Here is an 8,377-nt window from a genome sequence, read left to right as displayed (position 1 = left end):
TTCATAATATGCTGCGTTCCAAATTAGCTATGAGGTGTAAATGATTTCTCAGTCCTGTTCTTATATTACTTTAAAGTCAAGGTTTACTAGGGAACCTGGTTGTGAATGGCATATCAACATTAAAACGCATGATGTAGCTGAAGTGTAACTTCACCTTCTCCCATCAGAAAAACAAATGTCAACTTCATCTTCAAAAGATGAAGTGTGGGCTGGAGAGATGGCTCAGTGGTAAGACACTTGCCTGCAAACCCTAATGACCTGAGTTTGATTCCCCAGTACCCACATAAAGCCAGGCACACAAAGTGACACATGAGTCTCAAGTTCATTTGCAGTTGGCAGAGACCCTGGCATGCCCATTCTGTCTCTCTCTCTCTCCCTCTCTCCCTCTCTCATGTTCTCTCTCTCTCTCTCTCTCTCTCCTTGAAAATAAAATGGAAAAAATAAAGAAGTGTGGTCTTGAATTGCAAATTCTACAAGACTAAATGGACACAATGGATAGTCTGGTCCCAATATTTGAAAATAAATAAGGCAAACAGAAAAACAATATGTGGTCATCTTAGGTCAGAGCAAAGAGAAATGTTTCCTACACGCTCAAATGACTGCCTTGTCATATACCCACAATGAGTCTAATTAACTTTTTTTTATGTAGAAGGTGTGTTGTAGGCCTATATTCATAGCTGATAAGAAGTGGTACGTAGGAGTTCAAGGGTGCTTACATAAAAAGAAAGCAGCGAGTCCTACTTTCTCATCATTTAAGATACTACAATCCCAAGAAGACAAGATGCATTCTGTTTCTTCATTTGAAAATTATATATATTTTTTTGGGGGGGGAGCTGGAGGGATGGCTTAGCAGTTAAGGCATTTGCTTGCAAAGCCAAAGGACCCAGGTTCAACTCCCCAGGACCCACGTTAGCCAGATGCACAAGAGGGTGCTCACATCTGGAATGCGTTTGCAGTGGCTGGTAGCCCTGGCACGCCCATTCTTTCTCCTCTCTCTTTCCCCCTCTCTGTCAGATAAATAAATAGTAATAAAAGATTTTAGAAAGAAAATTATACATATATATTTTGTCTGGTTATTTAATATATAAGAATCTTATACTGACTTATGCTACAAATAACTATATAAATCTATTGATGAGAAATTAGAGAGTTTAAATATTATAGGTAGGAAGACACATTTTATTTAAGCTCATAATTCAAGCTTTTTCCTACTTTGAGGAAAAATAATTTCTGTTTTCCTATTTTCTTTCATTTTCCAATTCTGGCTTTCCTGACTATCCTGGCCATAATATATACTCATAAAACAGGTAAAGGAGACCTGGAGAGATGGCTTAGCAGGTAAGGCACTTGCCTGTGAATCCTGAGGACCCAGGCTCAACTCCCCAGGATCCATGTAAGCCAGATGCAGAAGGTAGCACATGTGGCTGGAGTTCATTTGCAGTGCTTGGAGGTCCTGGCATGCCAATTCTCTCTCTCTCTCTCTCTCTCTCTCTCTCTCTCTCTCTCTCTCTCTCTTCCTCTCCTTCCCCTCCCCCTCTCTTTTGCTCTCTCGCTATCATAAATAAATAAAAATATTTTCAAAGAATTTAAAAAATAGGTAAAGGAGATGGCATACCACATCTGGACATAGAAAATTTTAAAAAATTTATTCTGCTCATCTCTAATTCTATGCTTTACAGTTGCAAAAACTGAGAAACCTCCTTCTGAGTTATGACTAAAATTTGTTAAACCCTTTCTCATTTTTCTCACCTGTAGAAAACTCCATATAATAAAACAAGCATTCACAGGACTCTCTTTGGGATAAATTCAGCTCACAAAATTATAAAGCTCAAAAAGATTTTTAAGGGCTGGAGGAATGGCTTAGCAGTTAAGGCACTTGCCTGCAAAGCCAAAGGATCCTGGTTCAACTCTCCAGGACCCATGTAAGTCAGATGCACAAGGGGGCACATGCATCTGGAGTTCGTTTGCAGTGGCTGGAGGCCCTGGTGCACCCATATTCTCTATCTCTCTCTGCCTCATTCTCTAAAATAAATAAATATTTTTAAATTTTCTTTAAGAAAAAATTTCTTAAAGACATGGGAATACTTATCAGCTGTTTGGTAATGAGCAAACTCTTTAGCCTCATGATTTTTTTTCCTTCATTCCAAAAATGGAATTTAGTACTATTTTTGGATTAAAAACATAATAGTAATGAAAGCAATAAAAAAGAAGTTTGTCATTCCTTCCTCTTACTTATAAACTTGCTTTTCAAAGACCACAGCTGAGGCCTCCAGCTCCTCTGCTAACACAGCAGCAATGAGCGCGTAATGGGCTCGCCCTCTGTTGCATGCTAGGGACATTCTCACTATCATAAACTTACACGTTAGTCTGACGAGTCAAACTCTTGTAATTACATGACACCTGTGTCCCTCATGGTAATCATGCTCACCCTATCTCTGACAACTAAGTGTTTCCATTTGGCCTCTGACATTCCAGAATCTCAATATTGGCATTTAGGAGCTGAGTTCAGTGCCAGCAGTTTCCTTTATAATTTCTGAACTTAGGAGACAAGGGCCCACAGGGTTCCGGGGCTCTCTTTCAAATCTATGTTTCCTTCCAGGGTTATAGAACAAGTCTTGTGTGGTAAATATGCTTTCACACTCCTTAAGCCCCTGGATGTCTTGCTCTACAGTATGACAAGTCACCTCCACTTCATTGAATATAGTCTACCTGCTCGGTCTAGCCAACTAAGCAACCAGGTAAGCCCTTCCCAACTCTGAGCTAAAAGATTGAATGAATACAACTCTTAGTTTCCTTCCACCTTGACTATCTATCCTTAATAACCATTCTTATACCTACTCCTAGATTTCTGTTTGTTGAAAACAATTGATCATTTTCATACATATCAAGCTTTTTAATAAATTATGTACCATATTTCACTTTTGAAGGCAGCTTTAAGGCCAGTTAGAGATCGAGAAACAAAAAGGAATATTGGCCAGGCATGGTAGTACTTGCCTTCAATCTCACATTTGGGAGGCCAAAGTAGGAGAATTGATATGAGTTCAAAGCCAGTCTGAGCTAAATAGTGAATTCCAGGTCAGCCTGGCTAGAAATGAGACCCTACCTCAGAAAACAGGGGGAAAGTATTGAGGAGTGCCTCCCGAGAAGGGTCCAGAACACCTTTCATCACAGTGAGCTTATTCTGGACCTCCAGGGAAGCAAATATAAATGACATATTACTATGAGGAGGTGGTGCCTGCAATGATGGAAGCTGTAGGGCTGCTGCTCCAATTCAAGTCTAAAGCCAAACTCTGTTCTAGAACCAAGAGGAAGAGCCAGCGTCCCAGTTCACACTGAAAGGATGGCATGCTATTGTAGAACCAGAAAGAGCTGGTGTCCCACAAAAAGGACTAAAGTCTCTTCCTCATGGGACTGTCTGCCTTCTATTTAGGTCTTCAACTGGCAGATAAAGCTACTACATTGAGGGGTGTCGGTATCTGTTTTACTCATTCTGCTGAGGTAGCAGTGACCTTGGGATGACCCAGAAGGCACCTTGGTGTTGAGAAGTGACAGAGGAGTGCTTAGCACTGAAACATCTCTATCACACCCTCCAAGGTCCATTATGGAAGAGGTGGCAGAAAGAATGTAAGAGCCAAAGGAAGGATAGGACTCCTTACAACATGCTCCTCCAGACACAAAATGGCCAGGATATCCATGACCTCACCATGCCTGACACTGCCTACACAAGACCACCATAATAGAAGGAAAAGATGATGACATGAAAATAAAAGAGAGACTGATTGAGAGGGGGAGGGGATATGATGGAGAGTAGAGTTTTGAAAGGGGAAATGGTGAGGAGGGAATTGTCATGGTTTATTGTCTTTAATTATGGAAGGTGTCAATAATGAAATATATGAAAAAATAAAAGGTAATCTCATGACAAAACATGCTCACATAAACCCCCAGGTTGATCTTTAATTAATCATCCCACTTCCTCAGGTAGAGATAGAAGGGTGAGATCTACTGGCAAAGAAGCAATGGCTTCACTTGGGAGGCCGAGAACCTCAGCCTCATCAGCCATCTAGCACGGTTCCCCACTGGGGTTTGTAGGGACTGTTTGTTGCCTGACAGTAACCAATCATTAACAGATATGGTCGGGAATTGAACATGCCATCCACCAGAGATTCTGGCTTTAATTTTCAAAGACCTACAATTAGAGGACAGTGTCTTTGATGTCAGTTATCTGCTCTTCCAGATCACTGATCCAGCAACTTAAAGTCCTGAGCTTATTTTGTTCTTTGCCCATCTTCTCAAGGACAGGTAGGCATAACCAACAAGCCCCATTGCATTCCTTATTTTAGCTAAATCATTCTCCACTGTTTGACCTTCCATGGGTAGCAACAGTACACAAGGTGATCACAGGGGCAATTCTCTCATCACATCATGTGATGGGTTACACGTGTCTTTTTCACCACTAGACACAGGCATAATTGTGCTTTGAAATCTTAGAGGGCCTCTTCAGACAACTCGTCTTTAAAAACCTGTTCCCCTGGAACTGCTTATGGAACAAAAATCAATGTCAGTATTTGGCCAGAGAAGCACAATCAGGAAGAGATGCCATCGACAGATACATACATGTGTGTGCACATGCCATCAGTAGATACATACATGTGTGTGCACATGCATATGACAAGGACTTGACTTTTTGAGGCTGGTTAAGTAAATTCAGAATGGACAGGGCAGGCAGAAAGAGAAGGCAGGAAGAAGAGATCACAAGAGGGGATGGAGAGATGGCTTAGTGGTTAAGGTGCTTGCCTGCAAAGCCAAAGAACCCAGGTTCAATTCCCCAGGACCCACGTAAGCCAGATGCACAAAGTGGCACATGCATCTGGAGTTCATTTGTAGCATGGAGGCCCTGGCGTGCCCATTCTCTTTCTCTCCTCTTTCTCTCTCTATCCCTCCCTCCCTCTTTCTCTCTCATAAATAAGTAAACATTTAAAAAATATTTAAAAAAAAAAAGTAAAGATCACAAGAAAACTGGAACCACTAACATTGGCTAAAGCTGTTTAGCTGTTTTCAGGCACTATTTATTTCTCTTTCAAGGAACAATCTAAGTTCTCTTTTAAGGATTTTCAATTGATTATGTTGAGCCCACCCAGTATAATCTCCCTCATGAGGAATTTTTAATTATACCTTTATAATTTCTTCTTGGCATCAAATAGTGATTAAATAATTAGGCAAAATACATGCATGCTTTTTTGAAGCACACACATAATTTCAACATTCCAAATAATGTGAGAAAATATAGCCCCTTACACAAAAAACATAGTGGAAAAGGAATCTTAGAAAACGTAGTTTAGCCTAGCCAAAATTACATACACAAAATCATTTTATTAAATCTTATTCTTGGGCTATTGATAATAAAAATGACCAATTTTCAAGTCAGAGCAACCCCAAATTAAAAAATATTATAAGAGAATAATCCATAATAATAATTCTTCAGTACCATGAGTAGTTAACTGTTTATATTAGTGTTTAACTGTTTAACTATGCTTAGCTATATAGTGTCTAATTGTTTATGTTATCTCCTACTGAGGTTACAAAATACCCCCAAATTTTAAAGGGCTTAAGATAAGCTATCTTATCTCACATCCTTGTGGATCAAAGAATCAGTCAGAGCTCAGCTATATGTGTTTTCTCTTTCACTTGGCATTATCAGGAGTCACCTGATGAGGGTCAGCTGTATATGGATTCATCTGGAAGAAGACAATCTTCCTCAGATTGCTCACATCTTATAAGAGAGACAGAAAAGCTGAGCTCAACAGAAATGGTCAAACGGGGTGCGTGCTGCATGGCATCTCTAGCCTGGCAGTCTCGAGATGTCAAACGTGCTACACAGTGGCTCAGGACTCCGGCAGAAGCTGCAGCGGTCTGCTGCCTAAAGCACCAGAATATCTGTTAACACCACGTTCTGTTCACCAAGAAAACCTCTACTAAGAAGAGAGCTCAGGTCTTGTGGGAATCATTTTTTCATGAGGAACTGAGAAGAACAAAAGGAATGAGACAGCAAAACAGAGAAAGGACTAGTTAGTAAAAGGAGGGTCCTCAGTGGATAGAAAGTGGGGTACAGGGGACAAAAGAGGGTAACTGGATGGCAACATGATTGAATTGTAGTATGTTCATATATTAAGGTTCTCAATAAAAATAAATAAACAGTTACTAAGACCAGTCCACATTCAAAGAAAGAGAAACAATGTTTTGTTTTTATTTTATTTTGGTGCTTTGAAGTAAGGCCTTCCTATAGCCTGTGCTGGCCTGGAATTCACTAGGAGTATCAGGGTGGTCTTGAGCTCACAGGGTTCCTACCTCTGCCTCCTGAGTACTGAGGTTAAAGGTGCCCCACCATTGAGTGAGATGCTTTTTATTTGTTTTGTTTTGTTATTTGTTTTTTTTGAGGGTCTCACTCTAGCCCAGGCTGACCTGGAATTCACTGTGGAGTCTCAAGATGGCCTTGAACTCACAGCGATCCTCTTACCTCTGCCTCCTGAGTGCTGGGATTAAAGGCGTGCGCCACCACGCCCGGCTTTGAACAAGGTTCTTAATGGGACAAGTAGCCACATTTGTGTGGTGCTTCTAACATATCACTTCAAGGAAAGAAGATTGGGTGAAAAAGTTCAGAAATATGAAAATAATCTTTCATGAAAAGGTGCAAAAATTGAAGTATATATTTAACTGTGTCATCAATCTTAAGTACCTATTGGTTTGAATTTTTGTTTTCTGGTATTAAGAGGTGGGGAGTTTGATTAGGCCATGAGGGCAGCACCACCATGAACGGGATTGGCATGCCTAGGTTTGATCCCCAGTACCAGGTAATACTGGGCTCATCCTCAACTACATAACAAACTTGAAGCCAACCTGGCATATATGAGACCCTGTCCCAAACTAATAATCTAATTCAAAGAATTACAAAAAAAAATTAGAAGTTTTCCTCAACACACTGGCTCCCCAATAGACAGCATGAGTACTATAGTACAATGAAATTTGACGCAGCACCGAAAAACAGTGAAACCCAGAAAACCTAAAGTAAATACAACAAGTTGCAAGTCTATGGAAAGTAGCAAGTCGCCCAAGTTCCCATCCATTCAGCACAATTAAAGAAAAACTTTCAATGGCTAAAGCTAGTAGAGTTCTTTAAGGATTAAGGATTTATAATATGCATGCCATTATCATGGATTCTGAAGCTAGAATAGGATATCCACTTATGTATTTTAAATTTTCAAGCATAGTTTTTAATATGTATTTGTACTATAAAGGGTTTCCAAAGAATTACAAATTATTTTTTAAAACTATTTCATTTGTTTGTAAGCAGAGAGACACACAGAGAGCAAGAGAGAGAAAATGTGCACACCAGGGCCTCCAGTTACTGAAAATGAACTCCAAATGCATATGCCACTTTGTGCATCTGACTTTACGTGTGTAATAGAACCTGGGTCCTTAGAGGCTTCCCTTAACTGCTATGTCATCTCTCCAGCCCAAGAATTACCAATTCTTATTCAGCCTTCCTGTCATGAGTTGAATGAGACGTCACACTCGCTATTTTGTGTATTCATGCATGTGCGTAGTAAGCGAGTGGGCTTTCGTTTGTGTGACGTGCGTGTAGGGATCCACCCTCCGTGTGCGCATGTGCACAGGCAGAGGAGGGCGCTGGGTGTCCTCCATGGCTCGTCCTGGTGTTCTCCTCAAGACAGCCTGCCGGGAATCTGCAGCTTCTGATCCTCCAGTCTCTGCTCCCCACAGGACTGGAGTACAGGCCCCGTGGCCACACTCGCTGTGGAAATGGAAGTCGGGGCCTGAAGTCGGGGTGAACCTGTCCTCTCAGGTCCCCACGCTCGCAGAGAAACCACTCCCACCCTCTGTGCCATCTCCCCGGTCCACATTGGCTATTTTTCTGAACAAATAAATTTACTTCACTGACCTTCTAGAATTAGTGCTTTTAATGTCTTCAATTTCCTTGATTGCATTTCTAAGTAAAAGAAAATTGCATATAGTAGCAATTCTGCAAGCAGTGAAAATCAACAATAACACAGAAGGTTCCCACATTCATCCCTTCATTCATTTAGTCAATAAAGACAATACTTGTTCAAAAATATTCACTAAACGGGGCTGGAGAGGTGGCTCAGCAGTTGAGGAGTTTGCTTGCAAAGCCTGAGAACCTGCGTTCAATTCTCCAATGCCCATTTAAAGCGAAATGCACAAAGTGGCAGATGCTTCTGGAGTTTGTTGGCAGTGGATAGAGGTCTTGGTGCGCCCATTCTCCCTCTCTCTCTCTCTCTCTCTCTCTCTCTCTCTGTGTGTGTGTGTGTGTTTCTTTTTCCCTTCTCCCTCTTTCTCTCCCTCT

Source organism: Jaculus jaculus, chromosome 20 (assembly GCF_020740685.1).
Source record: "Jaculus jaculus isolate mJacJac1 chromosome 20, mJacJac1.mat.Y.cur, whole genome shotgun sequence".
Classification (NCBI taxonomy): domain Eukaryota; kingdom Metazoa; phylum Chordata; class Mammalia; order Rodentia; family Dipodidae; genus Jaculus; species Jaculus jaculus.
The sequence above is the reverse complement of the archived record's forward strand: the minus strand, read 5'-3'. Positions refer to the sequence as shown.